Source organism: Cavia porcellus, unplaced genomic scaffold (assembly GCF_034190915.1).
Source record: "Cavia porcellus strain 051 isolate PalLab524CR breed Dunkin Hartley unplaced genomic scaffold, mCavPor4.1 scaffold_19, whole genome shotgun sequence".
Taxonomy (NCBI): Eukaryota; Metazoa; Chordata; class Mammalia; order Rodentia; family Caviidae; genus Cavia; species Cavia porcellus.
This window is the reverse complement of record NW_026947502.1, coordinates 38883119-38910206: the sequence shown is the minus strand read 5'-3', so window position 1 is coordinate 38910206 and position 27088 is coordinate 38883119. Positions and strand designations below refer to the sequence as shown.

Sequence of the window (27088 nt, the reverse complement as noted above, 5' to 3'; positions counted from 1 at the left end):
TATTGATTTCAGAGAGTTGCACATATGCTGTAAAGGGTGTTAGTAAAGCAAGGGAAAATATACAGTGCTTTTGTAACTTACCAAATTTTCATACAGTAAAAACATCCCATTACCTAACTAATGAAATGTAAAAATGCATAGAAAAATCAATGAAGAGATTTAAATTTAAATCAGTAGGCTCACTAAACATAAAATAGCATTTCTAAAAGTATTTTGTGAATATTTTGTATTTGTCATATCCCTATTTATTTGTACACACATATATATATATATTAATGTTCATATCAAACTTTATATATTCCAAGTTGTACATGCTTAGTAGTATTCATAAAATAGATAATTTAATTGTTTGTCTGTATAATTCATATGTTCGCATATTCCCAAAGTGTAAGTATGACAGACATTTTAAATAGAGTTCAATGTAAAAATTCTTAAACTTAATGCCAAAGTATAAGCAAAAACAACCTTTGACAGCGTTTCAAACAATTCTTAGTTTAAAGAAAAAATTATAACTCATATTGCAAAATTACTAGGAATTAATGAAGCATACTCAAACATATACATAGTTGCTAATGTTGTTTTGTAGAAGAAAATTTATTACTGCATCAGGCTATAATGAATCAAGTGATAGTCTGAATCTGGAAGATAGCTTTAAAAATTATGAATAGAGTAAAAATAGGATCCTGCAGAGTGGAGTATAAAGAAACTAATAAAGATAAAGTCAGAATATACTCACAAGGAAACAGAAAAAAATAGCATCAATAAAGAAGCATTTCTTTGGAGATAAAACTATAATATAGCATGAAAATAACTCAGCATAAGAGACAAAATAAAAATTTACTAAATTAGAGTAAACAGAACATTAGCCACAGATCTTGAGGAAGTTAAGAGAATCATGACAGAAATATGCAAAGATTCTGTACAAATTTTTTAAATGAATTAAAGAAACTGGGAAAAAAGTCACAGCTGGCCATTAAAACATATGAACAAATTTCAGAGTGAGTGGTTTGTACTAGAATTCCCTTCTAGTTTTATATAATAAACAATTCTGACAATGACATCACAGGGAAAGAGCAAAATATTCATTCTTCTCTCTTGACCTAAGGTAAGCAATGGTCTTCTATGAGAAAAATACACCGTAGATAAATATTGACCAGTTTCACAAATTACTATTAATTTTAAGGTAGCATAAACAAGGATGTCAGGGATATATGTAAAGAGTAAGTCAGGATCATAAGTTTTTTTATAGAAACATAGCTTAAGTTACTTTGAGAAGTCTATCAATGCAATGTATTAATAAGTCAAAAGAAAACAAATACATTCTCAGAAATGTTTCAGACATTTGTCAAAATTTAACGTCCATTTCTGATTTATAAAAAATTACCAGATTAAAAATAGAGAAGCTACTTTGATGATAACAATATGTAACATATTAACCACTGTTAATATTAACCATTAAAAAAATATAGAACAACATATCCTACATAGACCTGATAGAATCCATCTGCACTCCCAGTACTTTGAGAAGCTGAGACAGGAGGGTGGTGAGTTCAGGCTCAACCAGGGAAATTTAACAAAGTAATAAGATTATCACTCAAAAAAAAAAAAAAATTAAAAAGCTGGGAACATATCTCACTGCAAAAGCCCTGGATTAAATCCTAGAGAAGGAACAAGAAAGAAAGGAAGAGACAGAATGAACGAAAGAAAGAAAGGAAGGAAGGAAGGAAGGAAGGAAGGAAGGAAGGAAGGAAGGAAGGAAGGAAGAGAAGGGAGTCCAAATGTTTAGCATGATAAAACTGCATATTTCTGCTACAGTTAGTGTGGTTTTTATGGTGAAACACTGAAGCTATTCCACTGAACTATTCTATTGAGGTAGAAAATGAAAACATTAACGGCTGAGAAGCCAGGGAAGGTGGACCGTAGTGCTGCCTTGTTACTGCAGTTAGACCCTATTTGGAAGCACTAATGTAGAAAGAACTCGCCCTTTATTTTTGGCTGATTTTGGTGGCGGAGGGGCGCACAAGGGATCCCCGATGCAGAGTGCACACCTCTAGTGCAGCCATTTGCTCAGTTTCCCGGCCCTTGTGGCCAATGGAAAGAAAATGCGTATGAATTTGACTGGAGCTCTCAATGCAAAGAAGCTGAACGAAAAGAAAACCGAGCAACACGAGTGCGCAGGCGGTGGCACCACCGTGTGGGTCCTGGCTGGGCAGAGGTGCAGACGTGACAGCTGTGCACAGCAGTGGCAGCAGGGCTGTCACCTAAAGGAACTGGTGGCACGGCTGTAACATGCTTCTTGCTGACAGTCCTTTGTTCCTCGTCCAGCCAACGCGTTGTGTGAAATCCTTTGCTAATTACTGGAAGCCTAATCAGACACCACGGCTCACTTGAGCTCTCTGCCTAATATAACTAACCGGCACAAATTGACGGTGGGAAAGGATGAAGTAATAAATACCGAACCAGAGAACCAAATCTTAGGGTATGATGTAATTGAGCAACAATCTTAAGAGACATCTGAAAAATATTAGAAACAATAATAGAGATCATTAAAATATAATTGCATTCATGAATACAAATGATTCGTATATATGCTATCATAGAAAAGACTGTCTTGTTTGTGACGTCAATCACAAAAACCCCTATATGTTGAAAAAAATAACAATTTCCAAGTTTTATGTTTGGAGATCTATACTAAAATATGCTAAGTTATATAAAATTATGTTTAACTAAATAGATAAACATGGTTTTTGGAAATACTATAATGTTGTCAATTCACTCAAAATAATAATAGACATGTGAAATGTGATTATAATTAAGTGACAGTAAGCAAAACTTTATCAAGTTCCCACTTGAAAAAACAGGCAAAAATATCTAATACAATTCTGTGAAAAGACTGATGAAAACAAAACTATCTTGCTAGATATTAATGTATCATATAAATATTAAAGCCTTAGATTAAAGCTTTAGTAAGGTATTAAATCTACATCATATAAGATATTTAAATGTTTGATATCTCTGGAATCAAAAGTGGCTGAATCATGCAGAATGGAAGCAAAACTATATTCTAGTAAATATGGGATTTTGGTTTATTACCAGGATGCAAAATAGCGGGAAAAAGAGAATAGAGGATTAATTCAACACTGATCTCTGAGTAATGGTCTGCCTCAGGATCTGGAACAATAGCATCGTTTGCTCATTTCTTACATTAGTAGCTCTCCAGTAGTCTTCATCCTCTGGAGCTGTGTATTGAAAACTCAGGCCCAGTGGCTTGAAGCATATAGTAACGTGTCATCTCATGGTTCTAGATATGATAGTGTTGGAAGGACTGCTTCTCCGGACAACACTTTGGTTCATAGATGAAACTCTTCCTCAGGTTTCTTCCCATGGCTTTCCAAACTTTCCTAATCATTTTAGAAACACAACAGAAACTGGATTCAGGCACACTATACCTTTCTTTCAATTTAATTGCATATTTAAAAGTACTATTTCAGAATGCAGTCATATCCTGAGGTGTTACAAATTAGGATTTCAGCCTGAATCTTGGGAGGTTATGAGCTTTGAAAAGTCACAATTTGCTTTACAACAGGAGCTGCAAATAGGCCCCCCAGGTCAGGAGAAATCTTGAAGCTCAACAGAATCATTATCTCTGGAGTGGAGACTAAATAACTATATTTCAAAGTCTTCAGAAAGACTGTGATGCATACCTAAGTTTGAAAAACATTTCTTTAAAAATGAGACCCAAATCGTTCAATGGCTAAAATAAAATAGATAAAACTGCAAGCATTTTTACTTGCATGAGTAAGTGTTCTCCTGGAATGTTTCAAAATTCATGTTCACCCAGAACCTCAGAAAGTAACCTTGTATCCTGTGGGATCATCATAAATTCAGCTAGTTAAATTAAAATGATTAGGATAAATCCTAATCCAATGATTGGTCTTCTTGCAAAAAAAGAGAAAAGGACACAAGTAGATGTACAGGGGAAAATAGCATGTAATGAAGGATGTTGCTGGTAGCCATCAAAAACTAGGAGAAGCAGCGAAAGGTTCTTCCTGAGGGCCTTTATAGGAGGGAAGTCCTGCCAGCAGCTGGGGACCTGCTATATACGCCCCAGCGGTATGACAGAATTCTGTTGTTTCAGCCACCAGCAGCATCCTTTATATGGTGTTTTCTTATGAAAAACCTAGAAATGTTTTAGGTTCTTAGTTCTATTTTAATTTCTTTGAAAATTACAAAGTTCCATTAAAAATTGAATTTATAATTTTCAAATTTAGATTTTTTTTAAAAACATGAAACATAGAAAATAAAAACTGCCTTATGGTAAGAACACACAAAGTCAAAAGATAAATAAATAATCAGGTAGAAAAGATTGTGAAAAGGCACATGACAAAAAATTTACCTTCTTTTATTTGCAAAGGGCCTGTAAAAATAATAATACAAATAGTACAAGAGGAAAAAGTAAAAGGAAATAAGAAAACACACAATAGGAAAATGTGAAAAGACTTTACAGAATAGGATATTCATAATGCCAAAAATATGAAAAACAAACTGAATAGCATTTTTAAATAAATGCAATAAAGCAAGATACTCTTTTTTTTTTTTCAACTCTCAGAATGACACCTTCGGTTATAGTGTTCAGTGTTAACAAATTTTAGGGACCTAGGCAATCCATTACTTTTGGCTGAAAATAAATTATATTATTTTTGTAAAGCAATTTGATAGTACCTATTGAAATTATAAATGTACACAGCTATGTAAAGCCTAAAAATTTCTGTACAAGATAATTTCAAAAAGACTGTAAAGTATTATTACTTACAAAACAAATGAAAACATGAAATAATCCACATGTGCCTCTATATGATACTAATCCATCTAATTGCAAGGCACAGCAGACATTACAAGATTGAAATTATCTTCTATTTAATACTTAACATTTTAATTAATGAAAAGGTATAGGTGCAGGAAAATAAGGCTTGCTTAACTATTTTTGTATGCATAAATTAGAATTTGCTCATAAAGTACTTTTCAGGAAGTAATTTCAGATAATAATCACCAGTAAATATCTTTTGTAAGTGTTTTTATGGCATGTAAGAAAGGAGGCCTTTCATTTACAATTTACCTGTTCTTATTATAACTACGTAAGAATACAAGGAAAGTCAGTGTAAATATCATGCAAAATTATGTTACCTAGATGGTGTGATTATGAGTTATTTCAATTTTTAATCATAATTTTCTGTGTTAAAAACATTCGTATTGCATAACTGCAAAAGACCATGAGAAAATTAGCTTTCCATTTAAATTCTTTGCAACCCAAAAGTGAAAAAGCAGTAAAGGACAAGCTTTTCCCACTATTGCATTGTACTTGTCAGAATAACCAAGTGTTTTAGCTGAGAAACCTTCAAGCAGAACTCATCACCAGGTAGGCTTCACTTAAACTATCACCACAGCTGATCTTTAATTAGCTCTCGGGTAGTTCTCTCTATATTGTAACTCACAGATGGGGGAGGAGCTAATCTGAAAATATAAGACTTATTCACAAAACTTTATTCTAGTAAGTGACTTTGTAAGTAATCTAAAGGAATGAAAATCATCAACCCAACAGACACTCGTCTTACAATTCAAAGAAACATATTTAGAAATGCTGCTCCATTGGCCTGGGACAGTGAAAATCTATGGCAAATTTAGAATTTAGATTGTCGAGCTCTCAAACAGAGCTGCCTTTATTGTCATTCAGTCTAAGATCTCTGCTAAGCAAAGAAGGAAAGAGGGGAAGGAGGAATGTTTATACACTTAAAGTAAATAACTTGCTGCATGTTGGGTTAGGTAAATGGTAAGGAAGAGTTCAAGCTCCAGGTCAGGGGCTCTAGCTTACGCCCAGCACATCATGACTCAATTTATCATCTACAGCAACTCAGCTTCTCTATGTTTCTGTTTGTGTGTTGTAAAAGAGGAACAACCTAGAAGTAGCCTTTTCATAGGGTAACTGTGCATGTGAAGTGAACTGACCAAAGTACTCAGCAAACGTCCAGAAGGAATGGGTTTAAAGATACTAGTGGTAACAGTTAACCTGTACTGTCACCTTGATTGACATAGGTAGATTAGAGCTACCTATGCATTACAAAAGCATACTTCGGGGTATATCTGAGTAGTTTATGGGGTTGTGATCTTGGATGCTACACTTGGCCCTTTATTCCTCCATAACTGGTGCTGTGTGCTTGTTCTGCTCGCTGGAGTCAGTAAGCAAGCACCTGGTTTCATCACGTCCATTTGCAGTTATGTTCCTGTCTTGGAGTCAGCCTGCCACAAGCTAAAACCTCTGAAACTGTGAACCAAATAAAACTCTCCTCCCTTAAGTGTGGTCTTTGGGTACGTTTCACCAGCAACAGAAAACCTGACTTAATACATCGGTCCTGAAAATATTTGAAATACACAAAGAAACCACTTTATGACTGTTGGGTTTGTAATAATTAAACAGAAACCATGAATAAATCCAAAACATCATGCATTTAATTTGCATTTTAGCTGCCTATTTGTATGGAGTAAATTTAGAAAGAGTACACATGCACATCTAAAAGATTTTAGAAAAAATCATGTGTTTTCTACATACTGGACCCATTTTTACTCCACATACTGCATTGATTTTTGCTTCAAAATAAGTGAGTTGAAAAGGAAAGGCATCCGTTTTAAGATAAAAATTAAGTATTTCCCCATGTTTCAACATGAGATTGTACTTTGCTCTTATTACTAATTCATGCTTACATATTAGGTGCCCTGGGAATCACCTGGATTTCAATGACAAGATAAAGGATGTTTGATATTTACAGTGCCATTTCCCGCCTTTGTTTGCATATTTTTTGTGACCTCTAATGAGTCTGCACTCCTAAGGGAAGTGATGCCCTGATAACTTACTAAATTTATAAAGTGATTCTGTTTCTGCAGAACCAGCAACATGGAAAAAAGTTTTTTAAGGCCATTCTAAGATGAATTTTATTTTATATTGGAAGATTTTGAAAAAGTCAAACAACCTCTTCTTCAGACATATTCTAAATGTAAAAAGACATTGTTATTGTTAATCCTGATTGTCAACTTGATTAGCTTGATGAACCCAAGGGGATTAGTAAAGCACACTTTGAATGTGTCCGGGTGGGTCAAGGACAATACAGATCTTTGGACTCTTTGGGACCTGGCCCCTTCCTCTCTTTCTCTGTTGCCTGTTCTAGTTTCTCTGCCAAGTCTTTCTGCCATTTTGTTTCTGCCTCGAATCCAGTCAATCATAGATTGAAATTTCTGAAACTGATAGCTGAAGTAAACCTCTACTCCTGTAAGCTGATGGTATCAGGTATTTCTATTCCAGCAACAGAAAAGCTGATAAATACAGACGTATTAAATAGAATGCATAAGATTGAGTTTTGTCACATTCTTTAAGTAGAATTGCAGTAGGACCCATCACATGCCATCCAAGAGTATCCAAGGACTCTGTAATGGTTAACACATTGTGTCAACTTAACAAGTTTAAGCAACTCAGCAGGGGCCAGGATCCTCACTTTGTAAACATCCTGGGCCTGTGCAAGAGGAGGGCCCAGAGATGGTGTGAGGCTACACCCACCCTAAAGGGTGGTAGCCTGCTTACAATATAAAACAGGAAAAGTGGCTTGGTCTCCCCATTCCTCTTGCTTGTACTACTTTTACTGTCTTCTGTCACCTTGAATTGTTGCCCCTGTGACATGCCACCCACACCTGGAGCCAGCTGATTATGAACTGAAACCTCCACAAACTATGAGCTAAGTAAATCTTTCCTTCCCTAATTTTGCGTGTTGGGTATTTTGTCTCAGAAATGAGATAGAAATAACTAAGACAGACTCACAATGGATTACCTAGAACTGATGAGCTCAAACTCAGTCCATAGTTATGAATTCCCAGAAAGTATATGTAGTATTTATGTTTACGCCTGTCACTTCCATCAGGTATTTAGAAATCCTTTATGTAAAAGCCACTGAGAAACACAGTTCCACAAAAGATACAAATCTTTTACAACTTTCAACTAAATGATGTTTGGATTGTTTTTCACTCAATCACCAAATAGATGGAAAGAAGAAACAAAATAAAAGGAGTGCGTGGAAGGACACTATTCATCATTAGGAGGAATAGTTTGGTAATTTACTTGGTCAGAGTCATGAAGCCTGCATTCTGAACCTAGTTGAAGGTGTTACTGTTTGACCAAAATGAAGAGCTTGATTTTGCTCTGTTTATGTAGTACATGGTCACTGAAGTAGTACAGTACACTCAAAGCTCATATTTTCTTAGCCATTGTTATTGTGGCTGAATTTAATTTTATCTCTTGTTTGGCCTTAAGTTTAAGAGAGAAGAAATATATTTTTACAAAGCTAACATGTAAGTCATTTCTTAATTCTATTTGGAAGACTGAGCTGAACTTTTCATAAGGGAAGGTGGTAGGTAGAATTGGAGTGTAACCAATGGAGTGTAACTCTCATGTTTACAATATCTTTGCCCTCAATTTTTGCAAATTTTGCACAAGGGAGGGATTGTTTTCAATATACATTTTAAATAACAGAAGTACCAAACACTATGGAGCATGGGGTGTAAAATTATAACCCATATGGGTATTTTATGATACAAATTATATTCATTCTGCTATGATTAAAAAAAGCAGTGGGAAATCATATATTGTTGTCAATTTACATCCTAAAGAAAACATTGTAGGGTAGTTTTGAAAATTTTTGGGAGTTATTAGTGAATTCTAGTTGCCTATATTAGGTATTTGGAATAATCGTTTCTGTTGTTATGGAATTTGAGAGCACTCTCAGAACTTTTTGTCAAGGGTCTGTTATGGAAAACAGTTGGAGGAGTCTATGTAATCAGGTTTAAATTATAAATGTTTTGTCTCGATTTAGGGCATGTGAGACAAATTATACCTCCAGGTCACTACACTCCTTTTGGGATAGGGCCACCTGTTTCGATGATCAACAACATGCTCACAAAGAAGGACATCTTTTCCAGTAAGAGATTTTAAGCATACAATTTGCAACTTTGAGTGTAATATGCCAGAAAAAAAAATGTGGATCAGCAACAAACTTTCTTCTGGGTGGAAATAATAAAAGAAGAATTTGCTATTTAAGTACAACTGAGAGAGAAAAATGAAAAACAGACTACATTTTCTTATGATGCAAGTGCTCAGTCGTACAAACATTTGCAAAAGAATGCAAGGTATGCCTCTAGCTACATGCTGTAATGCACACATGCTAGAAGCTATTTGACAATAGGCAGCTTCATGAGGTTTAGTTAATGTATCTGTGTCTGGCAGCTTTTCCATGGCTGGACCAAAAAAGTTCTTATGTTTTGGAAGCACTCCTCAAATACATACATAGTCACCTATTTCTTGGCTGCATGTGGACAGGAAGAGCACACATATGATTTGTCTTCCAAATAAACTTGCTTTCTTGTCTTGGTTTTAATGAGTCCTCTGCATTGTCATGTTTTTGACACATATTTTGGTCACATTTATATTATTGCCACCCCTATCTATGTGTGTTCATAGTCTGTCCACTTCAAAGAATATCTCAGAAACATTTAAAAAAATCATTAATAGAATGAACATCTAATGAATAGGTGGTAAAATTCCAGTTCAGGGACTCAAAGTTCTTGATTTCTAATGTTCTCTTTTTAACTTAAATCTGTCACTTAAATCTGGTGATTTATCAAATTACAGTTAAATGGATATCTCTGCATAATTCGAAATTTGATGGTGACCTCCTCCTGAATAATCAACCTTCAGGTCAACACTAAGGGAGTATGTATCACTTCTAGAGAATCTACAGCAACCCAACCAAAAGCCACTCACCTTCTTATGCTCACCATGATTCAGACATGCAAACACTATCAGTGGTAAAAAAAAGTCTTATCTGGTGGTGAAACACTATTCTGCTTAAATGGTTATGTTTTGATCTGTGCTGTTTCGTTGTTATGCCCTCTTTTATCTCAATCTCCACTCCATTATTTACTTTTTTATTTTTATCCTTTTAATTAAAGGGAAAAATAGCAGGATATATTATAGTAACCCACTTTGACTTTCCATTACCTCGATTTAAAGCCCTGTATTATTCTCACCATCTGGTTTTTAACTGATGTTCCCCTATTCTGTTTTGCTGGATAGTATCAGGTTCGAAAATTTAGGCATCAGCTGTGAAGATAATGAGATTCATTATAACGCCCATTCTTGTTGACTTTTATCTATTTTTGAAGACCTACAATGTCTCCAATGTTTTGGTTTTGTCGGTTTTATTCTTTACTGTTTTGTTCAATTGTATTGTAACTAATGATATAGGCAATTCTATTAGAGATAGCGGGAGGCATTATGGTAACCATTGTTGATCACCTTGTATTATGTTTTCACATTATCTATTATGTCCACCCTTTTGACTTGACCGATTCTGTTCTGTTATGTCACATTTGGTTTTACTCTCTTCCAAAAAAGTAATAAGAACCATGGGAGCAATGAAACCCAAAATGTGTAATAGTCATTGTACAAAAGAGAGGAAAAGAAAGTGCTCTATACTATATAACTGCATGTATACTTAAGTGTATAAGATAGAAAATGATATCACAGAGTTTTATTGGATCATTGAACAGAACTGTTTGCAGTATCATTGATGGAATGTCCACTTTACAAGCTTTAATTTTGTGACTTGAACAAATATTTCTAAGATGAAAATATGTAATCCATTAACTAGTGATTTCCTACTGTTCATTTTTTTTCTGCAAATCTGTATAACTTGTACCCTTTCGCTGCTTTTTTTTCTTTTCTCCTTAAATAAAATTAAAAAAAAAGTCTTCCTGAGAAAATTGTATTAGTCTGACTTCTAAATTATTGCTTTGTTTTCCCTAGCCTTTTATATTTATGTAGCCTTCAACATATATTTTATCATATACCTTACAGAAAAAAATTATGATCTATAAAGCTGCTACTTTGACAATTATCTCCATCAGCTGCAGTGCATGATATGCTTAGACTCAGTCACATATGTGTGATGGAGAGCGATCTGTCAGAATTCAAAATGATCCCAACTAGAGTTGGCTTCATCAACACTGAAAACCCATGTGGCATTGCATATTCATGTGTTTATGTAGCTGATTCTAAATAAAAAGTATTAACAGACAAAGTATACAGATGGAAACACAGAACTTGAACTGTATTGATTTTGTCATTCCACACAACCTTTTGGGTTATTAATCCTGTTGAAAATTTAAAAAGGTGGACTAAGGCATGAACTGTAAGATGTAACACTTTTGTCTGAGAAGTGTAAAATCGTACTCACATATTAAATATTTATTTAGTTGGAAAATATCTGGAATGTTTATATTTGGTATTTTATTATTATAAGTTGCTTAAACTTTTATGAACCCAGAAAATAGTTGCAGTTTTTATTTTAACATGATCATTGAATATATTTTTCACATAGAAGAAAGTATGTTCATTATGATACTGACTGTTACCTTAACCCCATACTCATTCAAAAATCATGATCTAATAAACTCAGAACTTGGAGACTCCCACCATTAACCTAAAATTGTACCAGTCAAAGCTTCTAAGAAGTTACCTTATGTAAACTATCAATTACAAAAAATGCAGTGCTCTGGCTCCCAGAGTCAAGGTGGTGCAGCATTTTTGAGATACATAGTTCTATCAGGTCATTGAATTCAGAGACTGCAACTTAATGGAAAATAAGTTACAGCAGGAAAACTTGGAGAATATTACTTCCTTAGGCTGTTTAAATGCATGCCTGCACACGTACGCACACTGGATGATGGAGAGAATACCTGTGTCCTTCTAAAACTCACTAGGCTTGGAGCTATTGGTTCTTTACAACACATGTGATACAGTCATTCAGTTTTCTTTATGAGCAGCTTGCATTCTTCATCTCTGGGTTATCACTATTTTTATCCTGCCCTTTAGCACATGCATACCTAGTACTCTAATAGTAGTTGATAATATTTTGAAAGCAAAAGTAACCCCAGTCCTCATTCTTAAAACTATGTGTGTAGTTCATCTTCTGTATCAGTAAGTTTCCAGTTCATGGATTCATTTAACTGTAAACGGAATATACAGTATTCAGAAAAAATTATGTCTGAACTGAACAAATAATGACTATTTTCTTATCACTATTCCACTAAGAATACAATGAAACAATTACATAGCATTTATACTGTACTAGGAATTATAAGTAATCTAGAGATTAAAGTATATAGTAGGATGTACATGTGTTATACACAAAGTATTACTTCATTTTACCTAATAATTCAAGAATTATAAGATTTTGATATACTTACGGGGGACACTAGATCAAAAACTTCATGGATAGCAAGAAATGACTATATTTCCAGATGCATGTTTCCAGGAAAATTACTTCTGGAAAAGGTGTTTTGAGTCGATGAAATTCTGACAACGTTTCTTTACAGTCAAATGAATAAAGGTTATTCTACCTTAGAGACTATTTAGTCAGAGCTTATGTGCTCTTCTATAACTTTGCCTTTATGCAACATAGGCAAGTGACCAGCTTTTTAGTCTACTTCTAACAACCCAAAACATAAGAGAAACTAAATGTGTCCTGTGACATTTACTATGGGGAGAAATTATGTGATACAATAGGTATGTGAGAACAACCCAAAGGGTTATAATGCTGATATCTAAACTATGTGTTAAATAATGTATAATCTGCCATTGGTAATGGGATACATGACAAAAAGATACACTTTCTTTGTTATCAGATTGTCACTTCCTTAAAAGTCCGTGCTACATACAGTTCTTTTCCTCCTAAGTACACAGATGACCTGTTAAAATGTGACACTATTTGTATAAAGCTATTTTAAAGTTGGCTATGGCCACACCCAAGAAATGACATAGAAGATAATGCGTAGCTTTTGGAATTAGTTGAAATGTAATTATTGCCAAGAACATGATAGAAGAGGCTAATGAGCTATTGTGCTCACATGCGTGTTGTAGCGTGTATTCCAGAATGTAACTAGACTAAGTCTTCTCCCCATGTGCGACATACTCTGTCAACTTTATGAACGATTCTAACCTGAGTAGTCCACAAACTAATACAAATATTCAAAATAATTTTCTCTTCTTTAGTTTTTTCAATTTGTTTGTGCGTTAGAGACAAAGCATTTTAATAATCTTAAAAGAATATAGCCTGCTGTGCTCAAAAGACAGACTGCACTCTTTTTCCAGGGATTTGTGGGTCTGCAGATTTTGTCTCTGAAGAAGCAAGGTATAACTCTTTGGATCACTGGGCTAGGATTGCAGAAAACTAGCATTTTCCTAAGACCACCTACATTTTATACTTTTCTTAATTAAGCCTCAAGTATCTGTAAATGATTAAAATAATTTACATAAGGGACTCATAACTCCCTTATGTTATTTCGTGTAATTACATGATTTATAATCATACAAATATCTTTGTTTTCCTTCCTCCAAATGAAGGAGCTGTTTGGTTTACTAATAATGTAGCCACTTATGCATTCTTTAAATTAGCAGTTGGCAAACAGCTGTGTATGAGCTAAACAGCCAAATTCTGATTGTTTTTTAAAATGTCTTATTTGGAGCCAACCATTTTTGTTCATTTTTTCCAAATCCATTTTACTTCAAGGAGAAAAAGAAGAAAAAAAAAAAAAAAAAAAAAAAAAAAAAAAAAAACTAGGTTTCAAAACCTGTCAACAGGGATTTATTTTCTCTTTGTGTGTGTGTCAGGAATCAAACTCATGACTTTGTGCTTGCCAGGCAGGTGCTTGTGCCACTGAGTTGTATTCCTAGCTCTTTTATTCATTTATGCATGATATGTGAATACTTTCCCCAAACAAAGTCAGAGTTGGGCAGTAGTAACAAAGATCGTGTAGCATATTTACAATCTAGAGTTCAGAGGAGGTTTCTATGTTGAACAGGCACTCACCTATTTTATATTGAGCCCTGTGCTAGGTACTGAAAATATATCTGTTAAAAATTCTATAATTTCACAATTAAATTTTGATTGATTTAGTAGCAGAAAATGAGTTAGAAGAGTAAGGACACATACTAGATATGTTATACAAATAAATAAAGTAAGATTCCAAGAGGAAGACATTCTAAATTAATGAAAATGAAATTAAGGGAAGCTATTATTTATTCTTCAACCTATTAAAGAGGCACAAAAACTTCTATTGACTTTAATTCTCATGACTTGATAGTAATGTCTGAAAAGACTTCATATCTGGGGAAGCTATCCAATATGCCACCAGGGATCACATTTCAAAGTGGTAACTGCCAAATGAGAGAAAAATCAATTTCAATGTTATTTTTGTGGCATTTGTTATATCTGATAAATTATTTGATGTATTTCTTTCACTGGAGTACATTAGAATATCCAATGTTTCTTTAACTGTGAAGGCAGATTACAAAAATTAGTATAATATTGTTGATGTTTTTTTTTTACAATTTCTTTTATAAATGATTTATAATTAATTTTTCCCTGATACTAAGAAAGACATTTTGTTATTGGACTGATCTAAACATTTCAGATCTCAGTGTAAACAGAAATGAAAAACATGACACAGTTAAACTATTAATGACTTTATTTTGGAAATATAAATTTGAAACAAATATAAATGGTTTCAATACACCTAAAAAGCCAGAATATACTTCAACTACTTTCCTAGGGTTTTTCTTTGATCATCAATGTATTAGGAAGATATACTTACTATACTTACTTCTGAACCTCGAACTATTCTCTGTGTCACAGAAATTTACGTAAGCATTCTCCAACACAAAGATGAGCCAACTTTTTTGGACATGATAAACCACATACTTTTAAAATTTATTTATGTAAATATGTAACCAAAATTTACAGATATACTGATGGGATCATGACCTTGGTCTAGCTTAAACTTTAATGCAAGTTGTAACTCTTAAACAATCATATTTCAGTTATTTTGTTATAATCTGCCTTCCTCCAAAACTGTGGTGAAGTCATTAATGATAAAAATGTGAGTACAAGATTTCTGAAAGCAATTAATGGAAAACTAAAGGAAACCATGCCTAAAAAATATGGAAAAGATGGAGCTAGCCATTGGCTGCAAATCTAGCAAGCAAATTATCTATGGTTTTGGGAGCAAGTACGTTGGAATGAATACATAGATAAACAATTTCAGATGTAATGAGGAGATGTCATTTCTATAATGAAAGTTGTTTTTAATTATTTTGGAATATAAGATTTATAATTGAATTCGTAATGCAATATCTGGCACACTGCGGGTATTTAAATGTTTGCCAAATGAAAGAATAGACTGGTTTAATGCTAGTTTCGATGGAATTGATTTTATAAGTGAAATACTAGTGACATGTCTGTGGGTGTCTAATGATAATACATCAAAAGGCCAAATATGGATTTTCACCCACATGTGACTGAGCTAACTTTTGCTCAGTTTTGAAAATTTACAGTAGTAAATTTTCATTACATTTTTGTAATAATTTCAAACCAAAACCTCAGAAGAAATAGCTGAGAAGGCAGTTGGCCAAGTGTCAGAGCACTAAGCTTATTACAATGAGACAAATACATGGACTTCGGGGAGATGGCCTATTTCAAGTTTTGGTCACACTTTGTTGCGATAAAGCAAGAGTCAATGAACTTGATTTCCACTGGAGCACCGCTATTTGCATCATCAGACTTTGGGCTTCAGTTGTTTAAAATCTCACACTTGCCAGTAAAGAAAATTTCCCTAGGAGTTCATACAACCTTTTATATAATTGATTGTTTAGCTTAGTTTGGTTTTCCCTTGATATTAGATTTCTAGCTCAGCAGTATAGAATAAGATTCATTTTTAATGGTGATAGTGATGTGATTTTGGCTTGAAAATTCCACTGTATAGCAGAAGATGAGAACACATCAAAGCTGTGGCTGAAGGTGAATTTGAAGAAGCCAATCCCTGAGAGTAAAGTCACAATGGCAGATTCACAGTGGCACTTATCCTAGGAGTTAGGTGGAAGCTTGTGGTTGTGCTGTAACTGGTGCCACTCTTTTGGCATTTCCCATAAGAATACAACATTATCTCACTAGAGGTAGGCCGTCTTCTCCCACTCACTAAGTCTAAGACTAAAACTGAAGACGAGGCTAATATTATAGATGGTAGATTATTGACCAAGATTAATGGTTCCATTCATATGCCCTTGCTACATTCCCTGCTTCCCTAGGGCATCAATGTTAGCTAAACAGTTATATATGTGCTGTATTTGACCCACACTGTACCCACCTTGTGCCTTTGCCCTGTAAAATATTCTCAGAGAGATAATCTCAGGGCTAATCCGCTAGAGGCCCCTCCTACCTCTCAGGAACTACTTCTAATTCCCATTCTCCAGCTCCCAATGATGTGTACCTCATTTCTTATAACACTCAGGGTCCCCTCTTTAGGACATCTTATCTCTCTCAATGAATCTTTTCCATTATTAAAATTTCATTGTATAAATATTTATTGATTCACATGAATAGTGTTCAGATATTTGAAATACTTGCAAGTTTGTACTATTTTGACAAATGATACTGGCAGTATTTTGTACATCCACCACTCATTAGTAGAAGTTTCTCTAACGCTATTCAAGCTGAAATTTCAAAACTACTAGTCAATTATAAAAATCAGTTTTATAAAATATAAACAATGCTATCCTAAAATATTACAGATAAGACTAAATTTTAAAATCATTAGCCTTAACCCTGAATAATTACTATTTCATGACATTTTATCCCCATGTATGTGTTTGTGTATATAGTAACAACAAAAAAGCTCTTGAAAAGATTTCAAGAAGTTCTGCTTAATGTATACGTTTGAATGCAATTTCATATGCTCAACTTTTGTAAAATGAATACACTGATATATTTTTTCTAATATTAGTATATGATAGTTTCCATTTCTCTACTTCTCTATCATCTCACATCACAATTCAAAATTTCATGCCAAGCTACACTGGTTTATAGAATGAACACTGGGTATTTTCTGATTATATTTATGGAAAATTAGTGATGAGTATTTCATGAGAATTTTAACAAGATATCTTCAATTTTGTAGTTCATTTTTATCTTTAAGAGAAAATATTTAATATCTCTTGCAAAAATACTATACAGTTTGCAATCAGCCTTGATATCATATTCTTCTAGAATTGTCTAAATTTCATCTGGTTTTCACAATTTCTTAACATAAAGCTATTTATATTTTGCACTTATTATCTTTGTAAACTGTGTTACCTACACTTACAGCATTTTCTCTCTTCAATGTATTTGTATTAATGACATTTCTTTTTTCATCAATATTTCTGAGGCTACATTTGTTTCAATAGCTTTCAAAACAACCAATTTTTGTTATATTAATAATCTCTATTGCATTATTTGTTTCTATTTCATGATTTTTTTTTTCTGTATTTTAGTTGTCTGTTGCTGAACTTCCATTTCCATGCCAACTTTATAGATTGGTAGCTCAAAAGCATTCTATTCATAATCAGTAACACAAATCACACAGTAACCTGAACATGAAAGCAAGATAAACTAGAATCATGACAATGGAGAAAAATAATTTTTGCATCTGTATTGGTTGCAATACACATGCAGAAATTAGAAGAATATCAAAATGGAGCCATGTGAATATTAAATAATTTGAGATACTATTTTTTCCAAAATCTAGCCTAATATTGGTTGAATATATCCACTATATTTTGGAGACATGGAAAGTGACTGGATAGAACAAGGAGCTCTGATTTTAAATTAAGATTTAGCTTAATTTCAAACTACATCTTCTATTGTTGGGAACCACTTAATCTGGGAATTGCCCTAGGGCATGACGCAAATGTGACCCGACCAGAAAACAGAGTTCTGGGTCAGCCACATGAAGAAGTTTTACAGCCCAGAAAACACCAAGCTCCTAGGCCATCCAAGCAATGGGCTGCTAGGCAGAGGGGTTGACATTGCCTTCATCTTTCCAGAATATAAATGAACATGCCGCATTGGGTGAGTGGTACCCTTCCTCCCGTCAAGAGGATGAGGATGTCAGCTGACCCTGCTTTCTCTCTTCTTTATTTTCTCATCCTCTCAGGCCCTTCACCCTAAGGACCTCAGGAGCCACATGGGTGGCAGCATTCTAGTGAAAGTAAACTAAGCAATTAGGATGACCTTTCCACTAAAAACAATTACAGAAGCTGGGCACAATGGAAAACAATTTCTTCAGACTTTTGAAGGCCACCAAACACTGCAAAGATTTACTGGCCCAGATTTAGGGAATATTCATTGCCAAAGAGCATAAGCCATTCATTCTTGCAAGGTTACTTTCTCTCAACTTGTGAAGTAATGGGAAGCTGAGTAACACTTTCATTAACCATAAGTGACAGCTACTTGAAAATAACGTTGGTCAACTCAAAGAACTTCACTCTCTAAACTTTGTTCAGGTAACCTTCACATGTTAGAACACTAACACAAACATGCATATCATTTTCAGGAAAGATAATGTTGGCATAAACTCAAACTATTTCTCTGAACAATTTTAAAGTAAAATAACATATACATAAAGATATAAGAGAACGTGAAAAATAAATAACAACCAGTGGGGAAAAAAGCAGCTATTTAACAGAAACAAATCCATAGGGGACTGAAGCTGTAGGAATCATCTGACAAAATTCAAAACACTATTTACTCTGAGCATGGAAATAAAAGATAGTATTGAAAATTTTTGAAAGTAAAGCTTTAAAACGTATATTAGAGTCAGGCATGATGATATGTGTCTGCAAGGCCAGAAATCCCAATATATTTTTCTCTAGTGGCATGCTATTTTACCTTGTAGAATTATCCAGACTTTTGTAATGACTTGCTACCCAGATGACCAAATTGTTTAGAAAAAACTACTTTGCAGTTTTGGCCAATGTTTTTCTATATATAGCAGAAGGCTGACACAGTAGGATTTCAGGGAGTTCAGGGTCAGCTTGGGCTACGTACTGAATTCAAGGCTAGCCTGAACTACATGGTGAGACTCTGTCTTAATAAATAAATAAATAAATAAATAAATAAATAAATATTCAATGATGCAGTCCCCTAAATTATAAATGAATTAGATAAATTTAAAACGCATTAGACATAGTTGAAGAGAGTGCTAGTATATTGGAAAACTGATCGGAAGACATATTCAGAATAAAGATCTAAAATGATGGCAGTGGCAGGAGAAATTAGAAGACAGCGGGCTATAGTAACAATAGCGAAAATATTTATGATGGGGCATCTCTAAAAATGCTATAAAATGTAGCAGGATTTTTTTTTCAGGAAATAATAACTGAACACTCGCCAAACTTTCCAAAGTTTTTTCAAAGTTTATTCCTCTACATGTTAAAGGACTCCTGTAACTCCAAACACCAGAGAACATCCTAAAATAACTGTCATATGAAAAACATGAAGAATCTCTAAAATAACTAGAGTGGATAAACAAAATTAATTAAACAGTCTTTTAATGAGGAAGCAGCCTATTTCTTGACTGACAAAAGCCAAAAGAAAGAGAAATAATACCATTAAACTAGAACAAAAAGAAAAAAAAAAAAAAAAAAACAGTTAACCTAGAATTTTTTCTCTATGCCAGAAAATATCCTTTAGCAGTGAAGATGCAATAATGACATTTGAGGAAAAAAGCATGTGACAGAATCCACCAACAGCAGTTTTACATCAAAGGAAATACTGAGGTGTTATTTTCAAGTGGACTATAGTGATCGTAAACTGAATGCTGGATATGCATTCAGAAGCAATTACTGTAGTTAAGTATTTTGAAATGAATTCTTTCTAAGATGATTCTGAATAGGGAAAATATAGCCTTGGGCTATATACTTTTTCTAGGGTAAGGGTTGCTTATTCTTTCTAGTTATGAGCAGGACATGAATTCTCTGCCAATTATCTTTATGTTTTTGATGTTATTTTATTGTATGAATTATTCAGTTTCATTTTGTAGGTATAAGAACCACACTTCACAGATTTCAGCTCTCTGTAGACTTCCAGCGGTCCTTGAGCACCTTACAGTCAACTTTTCTAAATGGCCTGCATAACCATGGACTAAACCATCCATTAATTGCAAGCCAAAAGAATCAGAAATATAAAAATGGAAAGAATTGGCATCCATTACTCCCTTGCTGCTTCAGGAACTATAAAAGAAGGACTTAATTACACTTAAAGGTTGACGTGTAATTTGTTTAGAGAGGTTTCTAGTTGTAGGCCAAAACCTGCGTTCTCCAGAACTCAGAGCACCCAGCCCATCTCTAAACTGCTTTGTTGGCAATATTCACATTGTGAATACCGGCGCCATTAGCAGGCTGGCTCGGTTCACACCACAGAGGGCAATCGATGCTTCCCTGCATCGCTGATGCTGCAGCTGACTTATTTCAGACTCTGCAGGGCTAATGATGGCGACAAGCCCCACACTCGGACCACCAGCAGGCAGGTCATATGCTCAAGATAATAAGGACTGAGGCAGTGGGGTGTTGAAAGGAGCTTGCAAGTCCTATGGAAGAAAAAGGAAAAACACATGAATGTGACCATGGTATTTCAGTACAGAGAAATTTTTCTTATATTCATGGAATAGTAAGAAAAAATGTAAGAAAACATTTAAATTACAAAATAGTTTTACATAAATGGCCTTGTTATTTTTTAAATATGCAGTAGAATAAGTTGTTTAAAATGGTAACATATTGCTTGAAAAAAGGAATAAATTCTTTGTTATTAGTAAGTGCAATATAGATTGTTGACTGATCCTGAATTATAAAAAATGGTACATTGTATATTTCATTGGATTTTGTTTGTATTAGTAATTTTCTTAGCAGATTGCTTTTGTATTTCAAACATTCCTTTTCAATAGAAATAAAAATCATCAGCAAGATGCAAATCAATTGATTTATATTATATTTACAAATTTACTGTTTCCTGCATTGGAAATATTCTACAGTTAGTCCATAGATGTTCTTAAGTAAATTAGTTGCAAGCTCTTACAAATGTAAGTGCAGAAATATCTAGCAGGACTAGACATTCTTGCATATCTTATTTTTTCATTATGGAATATATTTTTCTCTAATGGCTTGCTATTCCACCCCCTAGAATATTCCATACTTTCCTAATGACTCACCATCCAGATGACCAAATTGCTTTGGAAAAAGTACTTTATTAGTCCCTGCCAAATGTTTTTCTATAGCATTACTCACAGCTAATGTTCATAGAGAAGAAACTCTGCCAGATATTTCAAACATCAGAGGACATCTGAAACTTGTTCAGTGCTTTCTTGAAACACCTTTGTGAATACTTGGTCCCACTGAAAGACCTACTGCTTGCAATGTCTGAATTGAAAACAAAGAATGATTGCTTTCTGCCCTAACTTGAAAGAGATTTTCAGTTTCATTTACTCAGCAAAACCTTTATGGAGGTACTCGAAAATGAATCTGCAAGGATTTTATGCACCACAGCCAGCAGACATCAAAATATTCCTCATTTATTATCCTCCTAAAATTGTTGTCATAATGCAATTATGTAAATGAAGACTTGCAATCACACTGAGTATTTGTTCCGGTTTTGAGCCAAATACTTATTAGATCAGAGCAGTTTAAGGAAAACAAGAACTCACCACCAACAGAATTCATGGAACGTGAAAGAGCATGAGAAATTCCCATTGGAACGGTTCCCAACATGCTGCATAAATAAAGGTAGGGTTTGTTGAAGCTTCCCTCCCACCCCCTGCATTTCCTAAGAAAGAAGCATGCTTGTCTAAGGAATGCAGAATGGCTCAGGCAGTCTTCACACCAACTCTGTACCCTGAGTGCTGGGGCGTGTGTGTGTGTGTGTGTGTGTGTGTGTGTGTGTGTGTGTGTTACATTATGTGTGTGTGTTTCCATTTATATCCCTCAGCTTTCTCTAGCTTTCTCCCACTCTTCATCTCTTCCACAAAGGACTTCCAGCAGAGAGCAGCTGGTGCCCTGGGTTGGCCGCCTTCCCCAGACTTGGGGGGCTTTCACAGGAAATCAATGGCCGCTTATTTTCTCCTGTACTGCAGTTTTCTGTGTGGACTGACATGGCCCCGACCATACCGATCCATTCTGTAGAGCTATTTCCATTCAGATGTGTCTCTTTACAAACAGCGGAAATTAGTGGAGGCCCAGTGTCAAACTGCTTGTCACATCTTGTTTTCAGTCCGTTGAAATCAGGTTTATAGTGTCCTATTCAGAAGCATGGGCTCTTTTTAAGCTTCACAATGCATTTCAGGAGTTCCACCAGGCGATGAATGCAGAACTTCACACTGCTATTAAATAATAATCAAAATGATTAGGCTTTTGAATTTTTGGAAGGAACCTATTTGCATGGAATGCATTGTCTTCATTGGAGGATGTCATTTATTCCTGGGTATTCATCTCTTTAATGCATAAAAGTATTCCCTGTTCATTTTTCAGTATTAGAGCTGCAGTGTGAGACTATGTTCTGGTGATTTAGCAACTCTGAATGAATAACTAACCATGTATTGCACGCGTGAATACCATACTGCGCCCTGCTAGTATTCTGCAAACCTTCAAACAAATAATAATTAGCAAGTATTGAATGCATACCATGCACCCAAACCACTGCTAAATGCTTTACAACTCATTTAATTCTCACAACAACTCATGGGAGTAGTTGCTCCTATGATCCCCATTTTGTAGCTGAGGTAATTGAGGTTTAAAGTGATTAAGTTTTACTCAAAGTGTCACAGTTTGCTAGATGCTAAGCTGAACGGTCTCAGTGAAGAGTCTAGAAAGGAATCCTTGTGTAATATTGACTTCTTGTAAAATATCATTTGTTTAGCTTCAAGTTCACTTTTATATTGGGTGTGCAAAATGTATTCAGAAGGCTAAGCAAAACCTACATTCCAGGCTGGTACTGGAACTGGCTGTAGTCTGTGACAGAAACGTGAAGTCAAACACACATTTGATTAGACTCTTAAGTGATGCAATTCAGAGAGAATCTAGAGAAAATAGAGGGTTTTATGATAGTACCAAACTTTGATAGGACAAGAGGCTTGAAATAAGATACAGAGACCCAAAAGCCATATTCTCAGCGATAAGGAAAAGAAAACAAAGGCAGAGGAGCAACCCAGGCACCAGGCATCCAGGGTGCCAGCCGAGGGAGCTACCTCTTTGGGTTTTAATGGATGTAATGCTAGGTGCTCCTAAAGGATATGCTATCACCATACTCTCAGTGGTCAAGGTGAAAAGGGATGATTTTTCTGTAATCCAAACTTACTATTCCTAACCATGTGAAACAAATCGTTCAGTTTTTAAATAAAAAATAATAGCCAAGCAGTGCTCAAGAAAAGCAAGGACTGTGACACTGTCGTAGTAATGGAAGTTTCTTTTCTTTCGCTTTTGGGGGCAGTGCTTAAGACATTGAACAAAATTAAAATATCCATGAAGTCTTCTCTTTATCCTCAGATGTAATCACTCTCACAGGTCGTGCAAAAAACTGCTTCACATTTTTATATTTTCACCATCTGTGTAGGTTTTCAAAAACAATCTTATTTCACGAGTTCTGAACACTTTACAAGTTATACCACAGTTCAACTAAAATGTACCTTTTTATTTCTTTCTAATCTGTTATGGCAGTCTAATTGGATATTGTATGACCAGTCAGGAACACTTATTTTAACTGCTTTCCATAAGGTTACACGTTACGGATCTACTGTCATTTATTTTTTTGTTTGTGAATGAACATCATGTTGCTTCCCAGCTTTTTCTTTTAATACTGCCTTGACTCTCCTTGGATGTCTCCTTTCACAAAGTAAGAGAATTTATTTTAATGTACTTTGTGGGGTGGTACTGGATTCTGAGGTCTGTGCATTTTTAATTTCAGCATATTTTGCCATACTGCTTTGCTAAGTAGCTGCAAAAATTTATACAGCTTATAAAATTTATTAAGCCTCCTTATTTTCCAATGGCTTGTTTAGCAAGCAATATTGTAATTTTTTGTTGTTTTGCCAAAACTATATATTAAAAATGATACCATCTTATTGTAATTTTAATTCCCAGAGTATCCAGTGAGATTAAAGATATTTTTTGATGATTGTTGGCATTCCGCTTTAATCTTTTGCCCATCTTTAAAAATCAGGCTACCTTGAGCTTATTCACCTGTGAAATTCTTCATATTAATTTACCATCATTTATAGCCACCGCAGTACATTCTGGATCAGCTGTCCTGGTTTCGGTGTTGTCTGTTAATTATGCAGTAATCCCAAAATAAAATACAGGCTACTTTAGGAAAATATTGCTTCTCAACATATGTTTCTGCCTGTCTCATTTGAGATATTTACCTAAATCAAAATTATGAAGGTATTTTCCTATATTTTAAGTAGCCTTGTGGCCATTTAGCATTATTCTTTTAAAAGACACTTTCATATAATGACCTAGAGGCACGTAATTGTGCAATTTTCTTGTAGGAAAAAAATTAGAGACTGACTCCCCTAAGTCACCGTCTCCACCCACACACAGAATAAGGGGGTTTCTTCTAGTCCTGGAATCCACATAGGCTAACAGAGCGGACCCTAGTGACTCCGGTTTCAGAAAAGGCCTGGGAGTGCGCGTAGCCCGCTCCAGCTGCAGAGCCCACCTGTTCACCATCTCGTGTATTCTACGCTTAATATCACAAAGCTGAGCGCTGAACTGCTGTTGTATTATTTTGCACGAGCTAATTTTTCTCCTTACCTTTCTACTGGGGTGGCACGAAGAAAGTAATAACAATTATAATCCAACAGTGACTTGCTTGCAAATTCAGCGAAAGGTATTCCAGCACCAAGTCTACAACTTTGGGCTAGTTGATTAACCTCTTTGAAGAAGTTACAGTTTCACCCTCCCCTGACTGATAAACAGGACTGCAATAGAACCAGAATAAATGTTTTGAAAACTTGTTGGCCAAGAGCAAATGTAACAATTTATCGGTTGAATCAGAATATTTCATTACTCATTCTCATATTATACAGACTATAAATTATATTCATCACCTATGTTTACACACACACACACACACACACACATATATATATATATAATATATATAATATATATATATATATATATATATATATACTGACAGATTTTTTCTTAATTTTATGTCATGAATAAAGATTGTAGAACACATAACAGTCACCTTATCATCTAACAATTGCCATTTATTTCTACATGGTCAGTTTTCTGGCTTTTTCCTTTACTTTTTTCTACTGAAACCATGAATACATTTCCATTTTACTCATTATCAGACCCCTCCGTATATCAACCAAACGAATTTGACAATCTTATCTTAAATCAGTCCCAGCAACATAATATTAAATAGTCATTTTTTCTGTCCAAGAATGAATTTTTCAATGCATATAATTTGGAATTTTCCATTTGCCTAGATTTTTATCATTCATTCTCTTACACAGAATGCTAAAGGGTGTATAAACGATTGTTCACACTGAATGAAATGACCTATCAAAGAAACCAAGCAGATTAGTTCATTAAAAATCCCTTGGTTTATTCAAAAGATATCTGTCTGAGATGCTAAAGGACAGATAATGTAGACTGAAGTAAGAGTAAGCCAAGTGATCTTCTTATGTGATAACCCCAATAACCGTGATTGCATAATGGATTTACTGTTAAAATTCATTTCCTACAAACTCATCTATTAATGCCACCTTTGCCTTAACAGAGAAAGTTTTCATTATTGGGAGTTTGAGGGAGACTTATTCCTTCTCTTCCTGCAGAAGTTATAGTATTGTATGCAACACATATGTTCATGGAGTTCTGTGTGAAGAGACTGAAGAAATACACAGCAAAGAGGAAATATGTTGAATCATTTCTCAGCACTCCTGAGTTTTGCAATTGGCATGTCCTGCGTTATTTTCAGAGTCTATTATGGTTTAACAAGGTAATTTACCACAACAGCATGAAAAGAACTTCCTTTCCTGTCCCAATCAATAGGTTCATATCAATAACTATGGTAACTGCCAAATAACAATATTTGCTAAATGAAAAAGTTTTAAAGGTTGAACATCATCTGAGCTACAGGAATAGAAACCCATAGGAGTACTAGAGCTAGAGGGCCGGGTACAAGCAAGCTTAGAGAGTGGAAAGGAAGACAAAAATAATATTAATATTTAGCAACAACAGTTTTCATCTAGAAATTCTTTTCATTCTGATCATGTATGATACATCAGAAATACTAAAAGCACAAAGGACTCAGAAAGTCTAATTTAAAATAAATGCCATGCAAGTAATTGGCAGCAAAATACAAAGAAACCTAAGGGAGAGAAAGACAGAGAATAGATTTAAAAATTTAAAAAAGTATCCTCAGGGATAAAAGTGCAGAATTTTCAAATGTGAGCTATATGCCACACCAATAATCATAAATTAGAACAGAAGGCCACAGTTTATCTAGAATAATGTAGTATAATTAGGAAACCAGATGCTCCTGTAAATTTATGGTGATCATATTCCCTGCTAGCAGCAACACGTCAGTGAGAAAGGAATATGTGTTCATCAAGTCAATCACATGCTTGATTCTGTAATTAATGTTTGCATGATCATAATATTATGAAAGTTGTGTTTTGTTTCAATTTTATTTTACCTTATCACTTTTGTGATAGTACTGCTCTGGGTAGCCTAAAATTCCTGAGTTCCAGTAACCCTCCTGCATCAGCCTCCTGCATACTGGTACCACAGGTATACACCTCAGATGGCTTCATATTTGAACTCAAACTACAGGTAACACTTGGAAGACAGAATTACATTTTTGTGTATGTTTGCTTGAATATATATGCTTTATATGTTAGTTATTTTTTAAAAAAATAAGATGGATTGAGTTTAAAAAGATATTAAAATGGGAAGCAGTGAAGGAAAATAAAGGATTTGATGTATAAATGTCATACAAAATTGACAGATCAAGCAATAAGTTTAGAATTATGGAAGTGGGCAGATCAATCAGAGATACCACAAAGAAATCATAATAGAAGATCCCAGAAGAACGGAGGCAAGAAGATTGCTTTCTAT

The 27088-nt window shown here is 34.5% G+C and overlaps 1 long non-coding RNA gene across 1 annotated transcript; it reads left to right on the top strand.

Annotated features, from left to right (window-relative positions):
- Nucleotides 1-21526: 21526 nt before the first annotated feature.
- Nucleotides 21527-26803, top strand: LOC134471719 (uncharacterized). The gene is made up of 3 exons (XR_010041307.1): nt 21527-21745; nt 25804-25967; nt 26686-26803. It is a non-coding gene; the product is annotated as an uncharacterized LOC134471719 (long non-coding RNA).
- The last annotated feature ends 285 nt before the right edge of the window (nt 26804-27088 follow it).